General features: G+C 39.0%; 1 protein-coding gene across 4 annotated transcripts in view; it reads right to left on the bottom strand.

Moving 5' to 3' along the window:
• The window catches only part of CDH6 (cadherin 6), a 130098-nt gene that overhangs the window by 75702 nt on the left and 32748 nt on the right, over positions 1–21648 (bottom strand). The window contains exons 1-2 of one of the 4 annotated variants that reach the window (XM_040494550.1): positions 3346–3635; positions 2148–2259 (exon numbers count right to left, since the gene is read on the bottom strand). The exons of the other annotated variants lie outside the window; for them this stretch is intronic. The gene's annotated coding sequence lies outside the window, so the exon portion shown is untranslated. Of the gene's footprint in view, positions 1–2147; positions 2260–3345; positions 3636–21648 lie in introns of those variants that run through there. 4 annotated transcript variants of the gene reach the window in all.

The raw sequence follows: 21648 nt of genomic DNA, 5'->3' as shown, positions 1-21648 counted from the left end.
TCTCAATTCTGTGTCATACATGTGTGATGATCAACACAAACTTGTCTTACTGTAAATCTTCCCTTCTCAGCTGGGGCTTGCTTCCTGCTAGAAGTACGTGGTGGAGAAAGGGACAGGGTTTTGCTGTTCCCAGTCTCCCAGTCCTGAGGCCCCAATTCATTAGCTTCAGTGCCTGCCTCCTGTCAACATTGAAGTTGTTAGCAGGGAGGAAGGGTAAGGTAATGGGACAGTACTTATGCTTTCTAGGCCTGTCAAATTGTTCAAGCTGATGTTTCCGTGTGGCTCAAGTATATTATTAAAATGGACTTTCCTATCTTGGGGCACTTTGATGGGCTTCTAAGAGGTTTCTTACTTCTGGCCCCTCTTCTACAGCCCCCTTGATCCAGGCTTATATGGTCTACTCAGGATGGCCTAAGAGGACTATTCATGGCATCTGGACACTTTTATATTCTTCATGCTGAGGTCACCTTGCTCCCCCAGGAGGCTCTATTGTATAGAGCCTGATGACCACCCCTCCTCCACTGGTTCTTTTCCCTTTGGCCCACATGTGTTCCCATGAAACACTCACATACATATCCCTACACACTCCTTGGAATGCCCCAGGTCTCTTGCCCAAATAGTGAGGTAGTCCCTCTCTCAGACCCCAGTTGACAGCCTGCTCTCCCTGTGTCCAGCATGAGCCAGGAACTGGCCCCCTTTGTGTCGCCCAGCTGCAGGGGCACCTCTCACAACAATCTGGGTGGTCCCGTGGATGTCTCTCAATACTGAAGTCTCTCTTGATTAGGTTTAGGATGGGAAGGTGGCAGACCCTCCTACAAAGGAGGGTGGCGATTCGGTTATGACAGAACCTGCCAGTAATCTCCCCTTGAAATCCTCACTCTGATCCCCTTTTATTTTCTCCACTTGGTGAGGGTGGCCTTCGTGTCATTTATGAATTCAGCACCTGATGGGAGTTGAACCCACATCCTTGTTGCCCATGCTATCTTGGTAACTGAGTTTTAACTGGGTTAAGGAGAGTCTTCTTCCTTACTATACACAAATCTGGCTTAATTCAATTAGGTAAAATAAGCAAACTCCCCATGATAACTAAATTTAAAAATATAGAAACATGTCATCAAAATTAAGTCACTGCAACACATTTAACTTCTCTGGCAGGTAATTGGGCACTTAGAGTTTGATTTGACCATAAAAACAAGTCTGCACAAAATCAGTCTGAAACTGTCATAAAAAGAAATGAACTTTAAGACTGTATCAAATTCACATCGTGAGCTTTTTCCTCGAAAAGCGATATTTATAGGCTTGGTGCCAACCCTGTAAATGCAATCTGAAGCAAACATTTCCTTTGCACATTTTCATGAGATGCCTTTGATTATGTTGAACAGAGAGTGGATAAGATACTGGTTTGTTTTAAAGTTGTATAGCAGAGTTCCAGGTTTGAGCATGAGCTGTAGTTACCTCTGGGATTGCAACTGGTCTAGATGTGCCTGGCAGACTCTTGGGGTCAGTCTGCCCAGAGTCTGTGAGCATGAGGCACCATGATGCCTCCCGGGAGAGAAATTGTCCTCAGGGAGGGAAGTGTCAAGTAGACAAGCTTGAACCTGTAATGAAGCCTCAGCCATCACATGGGAAGGACAATTCTGAGCACAGCATGATGCTGCCATTTGGATTTGTCCCCTTAGGGACTCAGGTCTGGATCTTACGGAGGAGGGGGCTGCAAAGAAACTGAAAGAGCTATTTTCACTAAAATCTTCTGAGACACTGAAGATTCAGATGACCTGAATATTCCCAAACCCCAGTTGATCCCTGTGCCTTCCTGACTAGAAAAAGCAGCACCTCCTCTGTCTGTTAGACTGATATAATCTTGCTTAAAGACAGCCTAGTAACCCCAAATCTGGATAGTTACCCTGCAAGGGGATGACAGCTCTCCTCATGTCCCACCTTACCAGGCATCACTGCCTCTAGACCTGTATCCAGCAGTGGACCTCATTGGGCCTCCATGGGGCCAATTACAAAACCAGATCCAAGAGAAGAAGTCTCTCACAGAAAAGAACTGTAAGATTTTGAGGAATATGTGCTTGGATGGATTCTAAGGGTGTTATAGCAGGTAAGGAGGAACACAAGTTTAGATTGAACATGTGTGCACTTACCAGGTATTCTTGGTTCTGTGTGGTTGGTTAACTCAAAAGTGGCTTCAGCCATTGCCAGTGTTGAAAGAAGTTCAGAGGCCAGAGATTCATTGGTATAATATAATAGAAGGAACTGAAAGATTTAGGGAGATAGGAAGTTGAAGTGGATATATTTTGTTACTATTCACCCACCTTAACTAGACAGCCTTCAAGCTACCTCTACGTGTCCCAGAGAATACTCCTTTCCTTCATATACTGAGAAAATATACCAGCATTCTTGCAAGGAGCCATGGGGTTGTTCTCTGTAGGCTGGTGATGAATGTGGTGATGCCACTATTGAAAAGGACTTCTTAGTTGCCATGGTGATTGTATGCTGCCAGGATGGTAGAGGCAATGTGCAGTATATGACTTCAAGAGACAAGGTGGGCATGGCATCATAATACACACTTCAGCCAGAGTGGTGACCTGTGGAAATCTTTGGTGGCAGCTACTGGATCGTAGAGATCTTAGGACTAAAATAGTCTGCTAAGGTCTTCCTTGATCTGTAGAGCTGATAGACTCTAGATTTGGCAAGTAGACTCACCCCATATAGATACCAAGCCTTTAACAAAATTCTAAGACTTGAGGCAATTCCTAGACCTAGTAACTATGAATGAAGAAGAGGCTTGAAATCTTTGAGATCAGACTTTTTATAGAACCCAGCCTTCCCTAAGGGTCTTGTAACTATTTACCAGAGTTACTGTGTACAAGGAAAGAGAGAGATCCCAAAGTCTTCACACTGTTAGCGGTGGCCTCTCTCTGAAATTCCACTGGGATGGTATTGCTTTTGGTTTACTCTGTTAGACAGAGGGATCTCCTTTGACTTCCACTTGACTCCTTCTATTACAATGCTCCCATTCCAGGAATCAGGGAGCTAATGTAGAGATTTAGTTCTTGAGTTTATCTGTTCCAACTACTGTTCCAACTATATACTCAGTAACTGAATTGTAGTGGGCATGTGGACACTGGCTTTGAGATGAAGTTAATCCTGGGGCCCAGATGCCACTGTGGTATACTGGTCACGATGGGGGTTTAATGGAAGTCAAGAGGAAAGTGGAATGTATTTTATACTTGATTATGGTGAACAGAGAGTGGATAAAATACTGGTTTGTTTTAAAGTGATGTAGCAGAGCTCCAGGTTTGAGCATGAGCATGGTATAAAATCCAAAACAGTTCTTACCACTCTGTAAGGAGGACTTGGAAACAACTTGGCTGCAGGTCAATTCTATCAGATCTCTCCCCTCCTGGAGTAGGCACTTACACTGGGTATAGATGTGCTTCCCCTGCATGCCATGATTCTGCTGCTACTGCCATCCATGGACTTAACATTGCCACATTTGCTGTCATCATAATAAGCCACCCAATATTGCCCTGAATAAGAAACTTCTTTTATAGGAAAAAAAAAAAAGTCAAGCAATGGGTGAATGCCCATGGGATTTTCTGATGTTACCATTTACCCAATTATCCTGAATCAGCTGGCTTTAAAGAAGAGTGAGTTGGCCAACTGAAAACTCAGTTACAGATGCAATTGGGAGACATCATTGTGAGACCGCATCACTGTCCTCCATTATGCTCTAATCTAGTGAATAGCATATGGTGCAGTTTCTCCATAAATAGAATTCCTGGAGTAGAATGGCAGCTCTCATTATTACATCTAAATTTCACTTATAAATATTTTATTTCTCAATCTCACAGACTTGGGCTTTGCTGGTTTAAAGATCTCATGATGCAAAAAAAAAAACAAAAAAAAAAATCGCCTCCACTAAGGGACATAACAATAGGTCCATTTAATTGAATGTTGGGACTGCCACCTGGTTATTGGGCTTTGCATGCCACTGGGCCAACAGGGAAATAAGATGTCACTGTGTTGTGGGATTCTGTCTGATTATTTGGGCGGGGGGGGGGGGAGTTGGTGCTCTATAATAGGGGGTAAGAGGATCCCAGGTATTTTCTTAAGTGACAGTCTTGCCATGGAAGGTGGTAAAAGAAGTAAAAGGAGAGTGGAACAGCCCTATAGCAGAGACTGTGATATCACCAAAACACATTTCCTTTTCCCTCCTAGGTACAGGGCTATATTGTAGTTTCCAGCCTGCCTTGCATCTAGTAGTGAGCATGTGACTGGGATATTTCAGAGGATTGTGAAGAAAGCATTATATACTACTTGCAGCCCTAGCCTGTGAAAACCTCTTGTGCAATCTTCTGTGTCCTCTTTCCTTTGAGGCTGAATGTTGAGAATTCCAGGGCTTTATAGCAGGGCAGAGCTATAAGATAGAAGGAGCCAGGCTATCAGAAGACATCATCGTCAGTCCAAGGACACTCTCTTTGGGCTTTATTTCAAAAAGGAATAAATGTCTTTTGGGTAAAACCACTGACAATTTCAGATTTATCTGTTACAGCAGCTGGCATTACCTCAACTAATTATAAACCCCTTTAAAGCATGATTGTCCCATGAGTCAATGGCACACTTAAAAAGAAAGTCTGACCACAGGACTTTATGCCTCTATTCTATTCAATAAGAATGCTCTCTGGATGAAGAGATCCAAACAGCAAGAGACCACAAAGAAATCTAAACACAAAGGTTGGAAAAGTTTGAGCCAGAGAGGATCTCTCACCCTAGGAAACTGCAGTTGGGGGACCCTTGTTGGATGCCTGAAACACTCACACTTGTTTCTTTCTCATGGGAGAGCTTTATCTCAAATGTCTGCCACATAGCCAGTGTTGATGGTCAAGGGACACCATGGCCAGTAAGATAAGAGACACTTGCTTTGTCCATCTCTTTCATCTCTGCACTTGATGATGAGGATTGAGAACCAGAAGATTGGTGGTAATGAGGAGGAGGGAAATAGGTTGTCTCCCCTCCATGTTCTGGGCACTGCAGCCTAAATGTGATGAAGGCAGCTAGAGAGGTTGAGCTCAGACCTGACATTGGAACATTCAACTGGACGGAACTAGCCTGGCCTATAAAACAGCAAGGCAACCAGAAAGTTATGGAATTTGCCCAAGATAAATAGGGTGGGGAAAAGAGATTCAACAGAGCATGTGAGAATGTAGCAACTGGAGGAATGGAAAACCATTTCATACTGTTCGACTCTGTTAAACAGAGGTTAGAGTGACACTATCGTCACAGGCTCTCTACGTTTCCCTCTATGTTGCCAGATGAGCATGGAGAATGATGAGAACGAATCCTAGCATTATGACTTATAATTGTGGGAGAAACAGTTTCATATTAGTAAACAAAAATTGCTGTGTTTTCTTCTTGGCAATTGATGGGCTGTCTGAGAAGATGGAGGTTTTCATGAGGCAGGGGGGAGGGAGGAATTCTTGCTGGAGTTTCGTGGGATATAAGGTGGAGGTCTCATTTATTTAGCAAAAGTGACCTAAATGATCTGGCTGTGCCCTACCGCACTTTGTCTCTAAGTGAAGGTCAAGATGCCTCAGGCGCTGATGTTGGTGAAAATATTCCCTCACTTGCCCTCCATGAGCCAATGTTTGTGGTCTGGCACACTGTGTTTGCTTCTCCCTCTTTCCCCAGCTGGAAGGAAGAATACACAAAGCTAGCATTTCCTACAGGAAATTTCCTCCAAGTGTGTTCCACAGGAATCTAGTTCCATGGGATGTTTAGTGATGCTACAGAGGAAGAAAAAAATTCTCTATGATCAAATCACTTGGGTAAATCTGGATTAAACAAAGAAGAGTTTTTTTTCTTTCTTTCTTTTTAACAGAACTTTTCTTAAACTCTATGATGCTAAAGTATGTGCTGGAGCTCAGGACAGAAATACCAAGAGCACAATTTCCCAGACTTCTACATCTGCCCCCCCTTTTTTTTTTACCCCAGAGGACTGAGTGTTCATCAGCCCATACTTTGAGACCTGCTGCTCCAATTCAGTTCCCCTTTTGCAGAAAAAAATCACAAGTAATGAATTGATGTGAATAAAAAGAGAAAGTGAAATTCTATTCATTTATCTAAAAGACCATTTGAAGAATTGTCTGTGTGAAAATCATGTGCTTTTTTTCCCCCTGGACTAGAGAGAGGGCAGACCGTCCCTTGATAAAGTGAATTTCCAGTGAAACAGGAATGCATGTTTCATCCCAACGCCAAAGAGCTATAGATTCCTCTGTGACGCTTCTAATATGTATCTTTTATGCAAGTGAGTTTTAAAATGAATACTATGCATTTGCCCTGTCAGATTTTTCACTTTTCATCACAGGCGCCACCTTTAAACTGCCCATGTGGATAAGAGAAGCAGCACCTGCAAGTCCCACATTTTGTTACAATCAGAGCAGACCCTAAGTTCACCTTGCTTCCAAAGGCGAGTTTATTAACCATTTATTTATAAATATTTGTTTCCATATACTTCTAGGAAATGCTTTTTTATACCACTGCACATCTTTATATCAATGATTTCTGATGAGCTAAATTTTATACAAAAATTCTGAATATAAATGGAGAAATAATCTTCTTCCGAAATAGAGATTAGAAATATGGATTTGGGGGGCACCTGGGTGTCTCAGTTGGTTAAGCATCTGACTTCAGCTCAGGTCATGATCTTGCAGTTAGTGAGTTCGAGTCCTGTGTCAGGCTCTGTGCTGACAGCTCAGAGCCTGGAGCCTGCTTTGGATTCTGTGTCTCCTTCTCTCTGTGCCCCTCCCTCCCTCACTCTCTGACTCTCAAAAATGAATTTAGAAAAAATTTAAAAAAAGAAATATGGATTTCGTAGTCACCTAAAGTATGGGAGCAATAAGTAAGTCAATTCTCATTATTCAAAGAAATAAATCTAAAGTTGCAGTCAAGAAATCTAGTTTCTATTTCTTCTGTGTTTCTAATAAGTTCTGTGGCCATTGGCAAGTTTCTTCATTTTTCTAGGCCTCAGTTTCTTCAACTGTAAAATAAGAGGGCTGGAGATGATATCCTCTAGGGATCTTTGAAGCTATAAAATTCTGATTCTATTTGTTTTCCCCAAATTTCCACATTTAGCAGATTTCATTAGGTATCTGTCATTGTGATGCCCCAAAGAGGAACAGTTATGGTTTCTAGAACCACACATCTATGGAATGTTGAAATAGATGACCTAACTGGAAATATCATACCCCATTATTTTATAAAGGATAGAACCAGCATGGATCTTCTAACCATCAGTCAAAATTGCATTTGGGCATTTGGCTACTTAAGTGTGTCAATTTTTTTTCCTAAATGTAGATAGAGAAATAAATTTATGACTCGAAATTCAAATCTTTGTTTTTTTTTTTTGAGAGAGCATGAGCAGGGAGGGGCAGAGAGAGGGAGGGAGAGAGAGAGAGAGAGAGAGAGAGAGAGAGAGAGAGAGAATCCCAAGCAGGCTGCACACTCAGCATGGAACCCAATGTAGGGCTTGATCCCACAACCCTGGGAGCATGACCTGAACCCAAATCAAGGGTCAGATGCTCAACCGACTGAGCCACCCAGGCGCCCCAGACTAACTTTTAACTTTTTAGGGAAAAACCGATATAGTCATAGCACAGAGAACAGGCAAACATTTCTAGAGCTGTGATGACCCATATAGTAGCCACTTGTTACATGTTTCCATCGAGCACCTGAGATGTCGCTAGTCTGAATTGAGATGTGGATAAAATACATGCCAGATTTTGAAGACTTGGCGGGGAAAAGAAAAGGGTCAAATACATCGCTAGTAATTTAAAAAATATTGATTGAATGCTGAAATGATAATACTTTGGATCTATTGGGTTAAATAAAATATATTATTAAAATTAATCTTACTGTTTCTTTTTACTTTTTAAAGTATGGCTATTAGAAAATGTAAAATTACATATGTGGCTTTTATTATATTTCTAGTGGACAGTGCTGTTCTAAGGGATTCTGTCATGCTAATGAAAGTAAAGATGCTTTACATACCAACGCTGAATTCTACTTTATCCCTATAGAAACATGAACCAATATAAGTAGCTCCAAACTTTGAAGTAGGCTCTGTTTCAAATTCTTATGTCACTTTTCTCTCAATTAGAATGATTTTTTTTACATTGAAACAGTATTATGAAAGATTGGATAGTTTCCTAGCTCCTTGTATAGTTTATTTTACCTTTAGTGCAGCTAAGATATTACATATTAGCAATCAAAATATTAGGATGGTAATTAAATAAATGAATAAAACAAGAAATCTTTTTGTTTGCTTTGGTTATTTATGCTTGAGTCAATTCTGTTCAACCAAAAGAGAAATATAAGATGATAGAAAACTTCAGTGAGGTCCTTCAGAGGACTGTGAGGCACTTTCAAAGATTTAAATCTTATGTCTGTCATTACTTCAGAAGGCACTGTTTCACTGTCTTTAAGACATATGTAACTCTTTCTTTCTTTCTTTCTTTCTTTCTTTCTTTCTTTCTTTCTTTCTTTCTTCTTTTTTTATGATTATTTATTTTTGAGAGAGAAAGAGAGAGACAGAGTGCTAGCAGGGGAGCGGCAGAGAGAGAGAGGGAGACAAAGAATCTGAAGCAGGCTCCAGGCTCTGAGCTGTCTGCACAGAGCCCCACACGTGTGGTGACCAGGAGCTTGAACCTATGGGCAGCCAAATAAAGACCTAAGCCAGAGTAGGATGCTTAACCGACTGAGCCACCCAGGAGCCCCAAGACGTATAATTCTTTCACTTCGTTGTTACTTATTGCCAAGAAACAATTACAGGAATTGTTTTGATATGCGACGGTAAAAACAAAAGAGAAATAGAAGCAGAATTTAGAAAGAGTTCTTTCTACTTTCAGAAGGACAACTGAACCGAGATAGCTTGCTCTGAATTTGGGTGCAAGCCAAACCGTGTTGGGGTTGGAGAGTATGGGAACAGGGAGGGATTGAAGGCTACTCCTCTGTATGGCCTTTCTTTAAAATAGTACTTTGCAAGGAGTTCATTTCAGTTCTCAGCCTGAAAGCACAGTGTTCTACAATAGCAAGATAATTTTCCCTTTTGATTGTTTCTTTTTGAATTATTAATCCACAATAGAACTTGACTATCTTAAAGCCAGCAACTACTACCTGACAGCTACATCCTAGACTGAAAAATCTCTAAACTTAAAGTTTACGATAATTTGAAAAATCTCCAATGGCCAATGACTCAATCAATTATGCCTATGTAATGAAACCTCCATTAAAAAATCAATTTATTACTTATTTAAAAAATCAAATACAGGAATATTTGAGTAAATATTTAGGTGGTCCTAATTTCAGAGTATCTCTTTTTTCCCCCTTCAAGTGTTCAGGGAGAGGAAGAACCTCGAGAAAAGGACACAATTAGCACCTTCTCTGTACCAGGCATTGCGAGAGGAAATGGAAAAATCTTTGGAATTTTTAACTCTTGCAACCATCCTGTGGGGTAGACATGACCATCTGCATTGACTGATAGGAAACTAAGACTCGGGGGTTTCCAAGAAGTTGCATAAGCTGCTCATGTTTGCACAGCGACCAGTACGAGGGTCAGAAATGGACTTGGTATCTTGTGACTTAAGCGCCCATTTAATCTTGTGGCTTCCTCTGCTTTGTCTCCCAGAGAAAATGTGAGAGGAAGAACATTGCATGGAAGAGAAGGATGCAGGTGTGGAACATATTTCACATGCAAAGAAATACTGGGGAAAAAAAGGTCGAATCCATTCTCTTACCTCTGTCTCTGGAATGAGAAGTCAATTTTTAATTATATGGGTAAGGTTGACCAGGACCAATGTATCAAAAATGCCGAGTTCAGGGTTGGAGATTAAATATAAAAAAGAGGTTCAATTTATTACTATTTGGAAGAAATAAACATCCACATGTAAGAAAGAGACTGGGATCTCTCTGCCTCCAGCCTGCCCTTGACCCTGAGGTGAACAGTTTGAAGTATGATCTCTCGGGACAATAAATGAATAGTGAGTGGAGAACATGATTCAATGTTAATGCCATTATATTCTGGGGTGATGATCAAGTGTGGGAAATCATGTGGCTATCACCATCTGCTGACACCATCCTTTTTGGGGGCATGGATTTGCTCAGGTCAGATAACATTCTTGGGAGCCTACCCAGGGATCTTTTTTGCCTTGTGATAACATAGACCCTAAACCCTGTGCCTGATTCATTCCTTTCCGACATGTTTCTGATTGCTAACCACTTATTAAACGTTATTCGATATGCTTACCTACTTTGTTCAGCTGTCTTAAATCCTCTCTGGAACAAGACAAGATTTAAATAAACAAACTGGGTTCATTTGTTCTTAAACATGCTACCTTGCCAAACAGTCATTTTTCTGCGTGTTTAAAAATATAAGATGGCTAAATGGCAATGTATTCTTAAACATACAAATCTAAGTGGATTTCCTTCTGAAATGAGATAAATTTCGCTCTTTATCATCTTATCAGCATGATTCCACAGTACTCCCCATGCATCTGAAATCACATTGAATAAGGTACTAACTATGATGAAAGGCAGTTAGGGGAGAGAACGGTGCATTGGGACCCTCTTCTCCATTCAGATATTGGGCACAAATATTGATGTGAAATCCCAGCACAAGAGGCCAGATTTTCAAATTCTGCTTATCAAAACAGGTTTATAGCCAGTACATTCAAGTATAAAGGACAAAATGACACTAGGAGACAGGGGGAGAAGGGGGGGGGTCCTTCCAAGCAGAGCCTTCCTCTTTATCCCCAAAAGGCATACGTGAAAAACAACAAGGCTAGCTGAAAAAATTGGGAGAGGATATAATGATGTTTGCGGTAGGACAGAATATGTGGCAATGAGTTCACCACACGGCCGAGCTCGGGAAAGGCTGTGTACCCCTGAATACTAAGTAGATCAGATAGAAGTAGGCCTCTTTCCCCCCTGCTTCACATTAGCCTCATTCACATTGTGTTCACATCACTTCTTAATTAGGGGAGTATATTATACTTCAATGGGTCATTATAAACTATAACTGAAATAAAGTTGAGTGATTTGTTTCAGTGAAAGACACCTTGATTGAGGTGGTTATTAGTAAACTATAAAATACAGTGAGGGTAATTGGTGTGAGCACTATCATTATTTAGTGATGTCTCAATTTTTCCCATTAATTTTCCTGTGATTAAAGAAAATTACTTACATTTGGCCAATTGAAAATAGAAAAGAAAAATCATTTGCCAAAGCACAAACTTGCTATTTATATTTGAACCATTAATAAAATTTATACTTCATGATAAATTCTTATGTATTTTTAGACATGTGCTTCTTATGCAAGAGCCTGGCAAATGTTTTCTTTTGTTCAAAACATGAATGGAAAAAAAAATTCTTAGCAATTAAAAGCAAATAAAACTGCAAATATCTATCCTGTAGTACAAACAATAGGCATAAATTAATACAAATAAGGTGAACTAATGTCCCAGAAGGTCCACAGATCCCTTCTTCTGATCAAAGGAATACAAAAATTGAGAAACAGGTATTTATATTAAATTTAAATTATATAATTTTCTTAAGTTTTTTAGAAGCTCACTATAACTTCTTACTTGTGTTATAGGATCTTCAGTTCTTGGCATTTTGTATTGGATTAAAAAAAAGAAAATATATTTGGCAATGAGATTGTCTTTCATTTGTTCCTTGAAAACAAGAAATTATTTGTTTGGTTTTCATTTCTATAAATAAATTACTCATTTGAGGCTTGTTTCTCCAAAATGAAGGGTTTATGCAATCAGCCATGCATAAAATGTGTTATTTTCCTTCACTTAGTCCAGTAGCTGTTTGCAGAGAAATTGTATGAGCAGTTAGTTTTCACTGTCATTACGGCAAACCAGAGACAGAAGAATAAGGGAGAATAGTAGAAATCAAATAGAGGAAAACTCTAAATGTACCATGATGGCAGATAGCAATAAAACTGTCGACTCTGAAATGAAACCTCAGGACAATATTTCTTTATAAATATATGGGCGCAAAGAAGCAACTCAAATCACAAAATTATTCTTTTGTTGTTGTTGTCTCTGATATAATGTATTGGCTGAAAAAGTGGAAGTTTTCTAACTTTCTAATAGAGCAAGAAAATAATTGTTATGTAACTTCAAAACTATAGAGTATATGTAACTGTAACTATATATAGTTGTAACTATACTATATATACTTATATATATAACTATATATAAGTTATAAGTATAAAGAGAATATGTATGTGTGCAGATCTATACACATATGTGTGATTCTATATGCATTATGTATATGTATGCATATATGTATGTATTATAGATATGTGCATGTATGTGTATAAATTTGGGGTAATTGTCATTATATTAAGAAAGTAGGCCTGGAGCCTAGAAAAGAAGACACGTTTATCTCTCTAAACTCTGACCAAATACATGGCCGGTTTTGTGGGAAGGGTTGTCACAGAAGAAGTGAAACAAAGGAGTAGAAATGAAGGAATGCCATTGTTAAGTGATTTACAGTGGGATCCCCAAGTATACGTGGAAAATAGTGGTGGATTGGAATGTGATTCCCCATTCACTTTCCCTTTCCTTCTAGATAAGATTCTGAATGGCAGACATTAGGAAAATAGCATCTTAGCTCCTAGTAACTTTCTTTTGTTGTCTTTGTTCTGTGGATACATTCCCATTCTCAACCTGTAATAGTTTTGCTAAATTTAAAGATGTGACTTAATTAGCAGACACATAGACATTCAATATATGTGATAAGACTCATAATCCATTAAAAAATACAGACACAGCCTTTGAATTTTATCCCAGTGTATAGAAATGTACAAAGTCACATATTTCCTTTTCCGGTATTATTTTAGTATAATCTTTGCATATATTTAGAAATAATGTGTCATAAGTTTTTGTTACAACATCAGACAAGGTAAGATATTAATAAAGAATAAAAATATACCCTTAATTACAATTATTGTTAGGCTAGAGTCTTATAAATTTCTAGACTTTAAAATCTAATATTCTATCAAAATACTTAAGTGCACACTGTAAAAGGAGTAGCATTACAAAAAAGAAATTTTGAGATATTGACTATCACCATAACTTTCCATTTACTTAAAAGTCATCAGAATTGAAAATTTAATAACCCAATCATTTATTGAGAATTATTTTTGAGTTCCTTTTATGCCCCAGACACAAAGTCCTGCCTTGTGGGGTTTACATTCTGGTGGAGGAGACAGACTATAAACAAATGAATGATAGGTAAGTAATATATTTTGGATCATTGATAAGACCGTTAGAGACAAAATGGAATGGGTAAAAGGATACTGAGTTACGGGGGTGGGGGGTCTATTTCATGTAGGGTCAAGGAGGGTCTCTTTGTGAAGAAACTGGAATCATGATGAGCCACTCATGGGAAAAACTGGTGGAACTTTCTTACAGAGGAAACAGCAAGTGCCATGGCCATAGGAGGAAGCAAACTCCCAACGGTCTTAATAGAGAAAGGCCACTAGGAGGTGAGATGACCAGAAACTCACTAGGAGGTGAGATACTCATTGTAATGAGTAACAATAAGTAATAACAAGGAAATAGGATAAGTTTGGTAGTTTTATAACACATTTCTCCTTTCTGAGCTTTTATACTTTATAAGATAACTTTTCTAGTATAAAATATACTCCTTAAAATATATAGTCTCTCTGTATGTTTGTGTACATGTATATATCAATATGTGTGTGCAGCATGCATATGTATGTGTGGATGCGTAATATGTGTGTATGTATATATGTGTGCATGTGTATGTGTATAAGCATTACACGTGCATGTATATGTATGTGTATATTCATTTGTTCATTTCATGTTAAGAGTATGGCATAGTGGATTTTGGATTGCCTAATTTGCATACTGTCTGTGACCTTTGAAAGGTTCTTTTCTTTTTTTTTTTTTCAACGTTTATTTATTTTTGGGACAGAGAGAGACAGAGCATGAACGGGGGAGGGGCAGAGAGAGAGGGAGACACAGAATCGGAAACAGGCTCCAGGCTCTGAGCCATCAGCCCAGAGCCCGACGCGGGGCTCGAACTCATGGACCGCGAGATCCTGACTTGGCTGAAGTCGGACGCTTAACCGACTGCGCCACCCAGGCGCCCCTGAAAGGTTCTTTAACCTCTTTGTGCCTCTGTTTCCTCATCTGTACAATGGAGATTATTAAAGTACTTACTTCAGAGGGACGCTGTGAGAATTAAATGCACTAATATATGTCAAGCTCTTAGTGCCTGGCACATAGTATAAATGCTATATAAATGTTACTTTTATAATTTCCTCAACAGCTGGCATTTTATCTGAGTGAGTAGAATGTATTTATTCATTCCAACTGACACTCCCATCAGCAAAATCAACAGTCAAAAAGCCTGACTTGATATTTCTTTATTGGCCACTCATGTTCATTTATTTGGCAAACTAGTTCAAACTTTTGTTTATTCTTGGAATATTTCAACCTTAAAGAGGACACCTCTTCTGCTTCTAATCTGGGATAGTTAAATGTTTCTGTCCTGGATAGAAGGTGCAGCCAAAAATGTTTTCCTGAGGATAAGGGTGCATTAAACATGTGTCCACTTGAGGGAGCTCCAAGATTTCTCCGAAGCCCTGGTCTTAGTTTTTCAGCCGGGGCACTTGGTGTCCAAGATACTGGGCTTGGGTTACATTCATGGTGGAAGGAAAAATTTAAATGACCATAGTTAAGGTTTGGAAAAGAAGTGCCAGGTAATAGAACTGATAATTATTTTACTGTTTTCCAGTTATGTATTTAATTGAAGGGAACAGAAACACTTTTTTGAGAACTTCAAACAGTTCAGCTGGAAGCACAGGAATTAGCATAAAGTGAAATATTTATGGGAGCTTAATACTGTTTAAGACTCATTTTCTCCTTGCCTTAAGACAAGAAGCCAAATTAACCATTTCTAATTAAAGAGTTGGAAACAAAGTAGTATGAGACCAGCAGTAGAAGTTAAATGGTAATGCCTAAGTTGTGAAGTGTGAAAAAGTCATTTGACATAGAGGTCAAGAATGGGAAGATACAAAAGAATTCCTGTAGAACAAGAGAAACAAATCAGGGTGATTAAAAATATATATATAATTATAGAAGGCTTACTACCACTCCTTCCTGGATGAATATTTTTTCCTTTTAAGGCAGAGTTCTACAACTGGACATGATAATGCCCCTTTGTCTCTCTATGTTAGTAGTTCAGCTACAAAGGAAGCACACGTGTAATATTCAAAATGAACTGGGGATCTTTTAAAATATGATTCATGGGAATTCTGGTCCAAAGGAATAGCCAACTACTAAAGATATTGAAAAGGAAAGAAGTTCCCAAAACCCAAGAAGATGCAATCCAGCAGACTCCAGAGAAAGAGGCAACTCTCTCTCTCCTTATTTAAAAAAATTTTTTTAATGTTTATTTTTGAGAGAGAGAGAGAGAAGTTCATATGCGCATGAGTGGCAGAGGAGCAGAGTGAGAGGGAGACAGAGAATCTGAAGCAGACTCTGTGCTGTCAGCACAAAGCCCAATGTGGGGCTTGAACCCATGAACTGTGAGATCATGACCTAAGCTGAAGTTGGATGTTCCACTGAGTGAGCCACCCAGATGCCCCTCTCTCTCATTTCTAAACCACTGTATAGATACACAAAGATTTGCTTAAAGTATCAATTTTATGCATGTATTTTAATTTTAATTGCACCATGAGTAAACTGTTGAAAAATTTTGAACAGTTGGCCCTTAAATCACCATAGGCTGAGTCATCTACAGACGAAAATAAGGCAATAGAGACTGTTACCCAGAAGAAAAGGAATATATTGCAATAGAATATACTTTCAACAAATGAAAACTATAATTAAAATATAATCATGTGATTAGAAGTAGATTACAAAGAGCATATCATGCTTCCAGCATATTCTGTATACACATAGATCTTAAATTTTGAAGTTTGTTAGTCTTAACGTGGCTTTAAGTATTTTGTACCAATATTCACAGCAATCTTTTCATTCACAGTTTGTGAAATCTCCCACAGTTTTATTAATTAAAATATAACTTTTTTACCTGAATGGTATGCTAACTATATTGTTAAGGCACTTTTGTATGCATCTCAAATATACCATCAGCATGATCTTGATTTTGACCTGACTGAATGGATTTGTTGTGCTACTTGGGAACATAGTCAGGATTACCCTGCAGATGGTTTTTAAAACCTTTTATTTTATAACATAGTTTCCATTTCTCATGGAGCATGTGTTTCTTTTTGATTTGCCTATAAGTTTCTTCTCTTGTTTTTCATAAGTACATTACCTCACGGTCTTAAACACCTTCTGTTGCTTTCTTGAAAATGAAACAAGAGACATGCCTGTTGAGGAAGCCTAATGCTTCTGTAGTCTTAAAAAATAACTTGGAAGTGTATTTTGATGGTGTTTAATGTAAAGAGTTTAATACTCAGAGAAAATGTTTCCTTGGCAAGTGAGCGGGAATGAGCCAGGCTTTGGGGAGATTTTTTTCTGTCTGTGATGGCTACACAGACAAGCCTGTGCACAGTCTTGTGCACAATATCCATCATCCCTTTGCGCATTCTCTGGGTCTTCTTGGAGAAGTTATCAAATGGTCAGACAGGACTTGCTCTCTATGTGTACTGAGTTGATCTTTTAATTTGTAACGGAGATCCTAAATGAATGAATACTTGGAAGGATACAGAGGCCCTAGCCTTCTTAACTACAGCTTCTAAATTGGGACGTCATTTACGTGTGAAAGAGAAAGCAATTTCTTTTCAACTGGGGTATTCTGCAATGAGTAGGATCATTGTTATCTTGACTTTGTTGTGCAGACAAGCCACAGTGGCAGCAGAGATAGCATCAGCCAATTAAACGCCAATACAGTGTTCAAAGGATATGGAAGATAGAATTTAATTATGAAACAGATGACACCACTCAATCCTAATTGTCATAACAGGATCCAAGTCAAGGGCCTGTTAATCACCAGGCCCGAAGAATGGATAGCACAGCATCTTACGTCACCAAGGGCAAAAAGCATCAGGCCATGGTTACATTGCACCTTAATAATCCCAAGTAGGAACAAAAACAAATAGAAACTTCTCTTTATTTTCTGTAACATTAAGTATCGGGAAATAATTATGCAGTTACTAAGATGGCAGGCAATTAGATTTCTTTCTTATAGTTGATTCTTTTACTAAGAAATCCTTAGGTGAAACTCTGGAGTTTCTTTAATTCTCACAAGTATTTTCAGAGTTATGATTCTTTTTTACATCGAAAATTAACCACACTTACTGGTTTAGCCAATAATATCAGGGGAACGAGAGACCTATAAAAGCTTCCAAATTGGCACCAGCCATACACTCACAAGAGCCAAGCTGCCTTAACAACTTGTTACAAATGCCTAACAGCTCCAGAGAGAAAATATTTTCCTGAGCCTACAGTTTCTCATCTGTTTTGCTTTTCCGCAAACTTCACAAAGATAGTGGGCAATATGCCTCACTTCCCAGACACCAATCTATTTTGGCCAAATATTTAATTTTTAACCAGTATGGTGACCAGAAGTAGAAAATAAGAAGGATGCTATATAGAATAGAAAAATGCAGGACTTGGAGTAAAAATGGTTGGTTTGCAGTCCCTGCTTTGCTGCTGCTTCCTTTTTCACTGAGTAAGTCCCTGAACCTTCATTGGATTCCAGTTTGGAGATGGGGTAGAACTCATGGGTTGTTGTGTACATTAAGAAAGATGGTTTGGAAATACCATACAATTGCTACTTAGTATTACATGAGATTGGAGTTGTGCATCAGAATGGGTCAACTAACCTTAACACCTGCTAGAGGTCTATCTTTAGGTAGTTTTGAATTTCTATGTTCCATTCAAGGTATATTTTCTCCATGTTACAGGCAAAAAAGCAATTATAAGGAGATTAAATAACATGCCTAACATCATAAAGCTTTGTTATTGGAAAGACTGGGATGAGAATCTTCTTTAACTCTGGGATTATACTTTTTTTCCATTCTTCCAAGTTTGGAATTAAGGTGAATGCAGCTTCCTTCTTCAGCTGATTTAACTCACGAATCCTGCCAGAGAGAGTATCTGTGTTTGGCAGAATAATGGGCCCCAAAGATTTCACTCTCCAATCCTAAGAACCTGTAAATATATTCCTTATATGGCAAAGAGAGTTTACAGATGTGATTAAGGATCATGAGATAGATTATCTGGGTGGGTCTAGTGTAATCACAAGTGTCCTTAGAAGAGGGAGGCAAGAGGGTTAGAGGAGATGTGCCAGTAAGGCACACGTCAGAGAGAAAGAGAGTTGTGAGGATGTTACACTGAGGGCTTTCAAGCTGGAGGAAGGGGCTCTGAGCCAATGAGTGCCGGTGACCTCTGGAAGTTAGAAGAGGCAAGGAAACAAATCCTCCCCCAGAGTCTTCAAAAGAAATCCAGTCTTACGGAAACGATTTTAGTCCAGTGACTCCTGACCTATGAAACTGTGACATAATAAACTCGTATTGTTTTAAGCCACTGAGTTGTGGTAATATTTGTTACTGCAGCAATAGGCAACTAATACAGGGTTCTTATCTTTTCCAGAGGTCTCAAGCTTTGCTTGTCCAGATGGAGAGTGGCTCAGCTTTAGTCCCTTAACTAGGAGGTGGATGGATCATGGAGGTAGGACAGTTGATAGGCAGGGAGTGTCTGAGAAGTACACATGTTGTGGCTGGGATAGGAATCTATACTTGCTCTTTTAGAAAAATAAAATTGGGGTTGGTGGCCACAGAGATGTAAATTCTGGAGGAAGCCTTGGTCTGAGAGGTTTAGCAGAAGGTGAAGGAACAAGGGTGTTGGTTTCTGATGCTCTATCAGGACAGGGAGGAGGCCTACATTCGAGAACCTTGGGAAAGCATCAGAAAATGCTCCTGTTTCAGAACATGGAGAAAAGTGACTTCCAAAAAATTGTAAAGCATGTAACCTCCAAACATACATATGTATACTTCTGTACTAATATACTATATATGGTATTGAGCAAACAAAAATATAAATTGAAAGTATACGTGACAAAAATAATTAATAGAGTAGTTCAAATGTCTTCTTCCCAAACCCCAATAGATTATCTTCCACAGTCACCATGGAGTGATGTAGAGAATGAGGGAGGTTTGGGAAATGTGATTTGATGGGTGGTGGGTGTCCCCCTTCATATTTCTTTTTCCTCATCTCTAGCTAAATTTAGTTTAAGAAAGGGGTGGAGGATGGAAAGGGCACAAAGAAACCTCCACTCTTGTCTGAGCTGGCACACCACCTACAGAGACAGATTGCAAATTCTGAAGTTTGGGGAGTCCTGCTTTAAGGGAGCTGTGTCTGCAGGTAACACATTCTGTTGGGAGAAGGGGCATGGTTTCCAGGGAGGAGGACTTCTCAGACTTTGAGATTATGTGGTTTAAACAGACTCATCGTTTTCTTAGGAAAGTCATGAGATCATATTTCTTCACATTTGATTCTGAGAATCATAAAATACTGCAAAATCCTTAATTAGTTTTGCAGAGTGATTTGACTGCATAATAATGAGGATTGTGGGATTTCACCGTTCTCGTCTTTCTTCTTCAAAGAGACTAATTTTCCACAACATATTTGCAGTCCTAAACAATTTATGAAAATAATGAAGATAATGAGTTCATGTCCCTAGTTTGTGAAAGCATTTCACCAGTTCAAGAGGAGGACACACCAACAACTTTCATACCACCAGCCCTGCTGCATGGGAAGCAGGTCAAAGGAGGTGGACATAGTGCAGGAAAAAGCAAAAAGGGACTAGAGTAGGGACCAGAACTGGGCTCTGGTCACAGACTCCCCTAGCTTGCTGTGTTAACACAATCAAGTTGCACAACCTCTCTGTTGCCTTGGTTTCTTTTTCCAAGAAGGGAAGTATCTGATTAGAAGAGATGATTGCTCATACTCCATTCTAAATAAATACTTTTTATTTTTTTAAAGTTTCTTTACTTATTTTGAGAGAGAGAGAGAGAGAGAGCAAGTGCACGAACATGAGTGGGGGAAGGGCAGAGAGAGAGGAGAGAGAGAATCCTAAGCGGGCTTCACACTGTAAGGGTGGAGCCAGCTGTGGGGCTCAAAACCCATGAACTGTGAGATCATGACCTGAGCTGAAGTCAAGAGTCCTATGCTTAATTGACTGAGCCACCTATGTACCCTGATACTCCATTTTTAGATGCTGTTTTTGAGATAGCAGACTGTATTTTTTTGTGAAATGAGAATATTTCTTCTCAAACCCTCATATCTGGAGGGCTACTCAATTGTCTCTAAGCTGAAAAATGTTAAACTTTATTTGATGGAAAACACCACCTTAGTAAAATAAAGGATTACAACACAACTCACAAGTTAATATTTCTCTTGCTAATATATCTGGGATATGGTGAACAGTGTCAGTATCTGAGATGTGAATCCTGGAAAGTTAACCTCTGTACAGTTCCTTATGCACAATATGGAGAAAATCATACCTACCATGCAATATCATCATGAGCATCTGAATATATAACATGGTTGGGACAGTATATGTCTAGAATGGGCTCTCATGTTGTGTCAATAGCAATAATAGTATCATCAGGCTCAAAGAATACACTACTTCCACTCCCCATGGCTCTAAGGGATAATATGAGCCTTCTGCTTTTGTTTTATCAGTCTCTCCTATAAATACAAGGTCCAGAGTCATTTATGCATTAAAACAGAGCAGTTAGGACAGAAATCAAGCCATATAAAGACATGATTACCAGAAAACCCTTCATTGGACAGTTCCTTAAAACAGGGTCTCACGACCTCAGGACTGTTGACTTTTGGGGCAGGTAATCCTTTGTCGTGGGACTGTCCTGTGAAAGGTAGGATGCTTAGCAGTATCTCTGGCTTCTATTCACTAGATGCCAGCAGTACCTCCCAGTTGTCACAGCCCCGATGCCTCCAGACATTGTGGACCGTTCCCTGGAGGCAAAACCCACCATCTTCACCCCCACTGAGAACCACTGCCTTAAAATTATGAGCTATACAATACAGAGGACTACACTGAAGTATAAATATCATGAGATTACTTTTTATATTCATAAATATTGAAAACTACGAGTGAATGAGCACTGGGTGTTATACGTAGATGATGAATCACTAAATTCTACTCCTGAAACCATTATTACGCTATATGCTAACTAACTTGGATGTAAATAAAATTAAAAAAATAAAAATACCAGTGAAAGTGGTTAAAAGTTTGTCTGGAAACTTTCACTCAACCTCTAGTTCTCTATGTGACTTTAGATAATTTACTGAACCTCTCAAAGTTTAAGTTGTCTTATTTGTGAAATGAAGATAATAATCTTATACATGTCAAACAGGTCATTGAGAAGATTAAATGAGATAATCTGGTGATGTCCGGCCCACAGAAGCAATTGATAAGTGTTGGCATTTGTTCTTTCATTATTTTTCATCACTACTACTGCTACCACCATTATGGGTAGATCCCTCTAATTGCAGCACTTAAGTATTTCTTAACAATAGACTATAACTTTAAAACACAATTGTTTCA

Source organism: Herpailurus yagouaroundi, unplaced genomic scaffold (assembly GCF_014898765.1).
Source record: "Herpailurus yagouaroundi ecotype Mexico unplaced genomic scaffold, PumYag 29, whole genome shotgun sequence".
Classification (NCBI taxonomy): domain Eukaryota; kingdom Metazoa; phylum Chordata; class Mammalia; order Carnivora; family Felidae; genus Herpailurus; species Herpailurus yagouaroundi.
The sequence above is the reverse complement of the archived record's forward strand: the minus strand, read 5'-3'. Positions and strand labels throughout refer to the sequence as shown.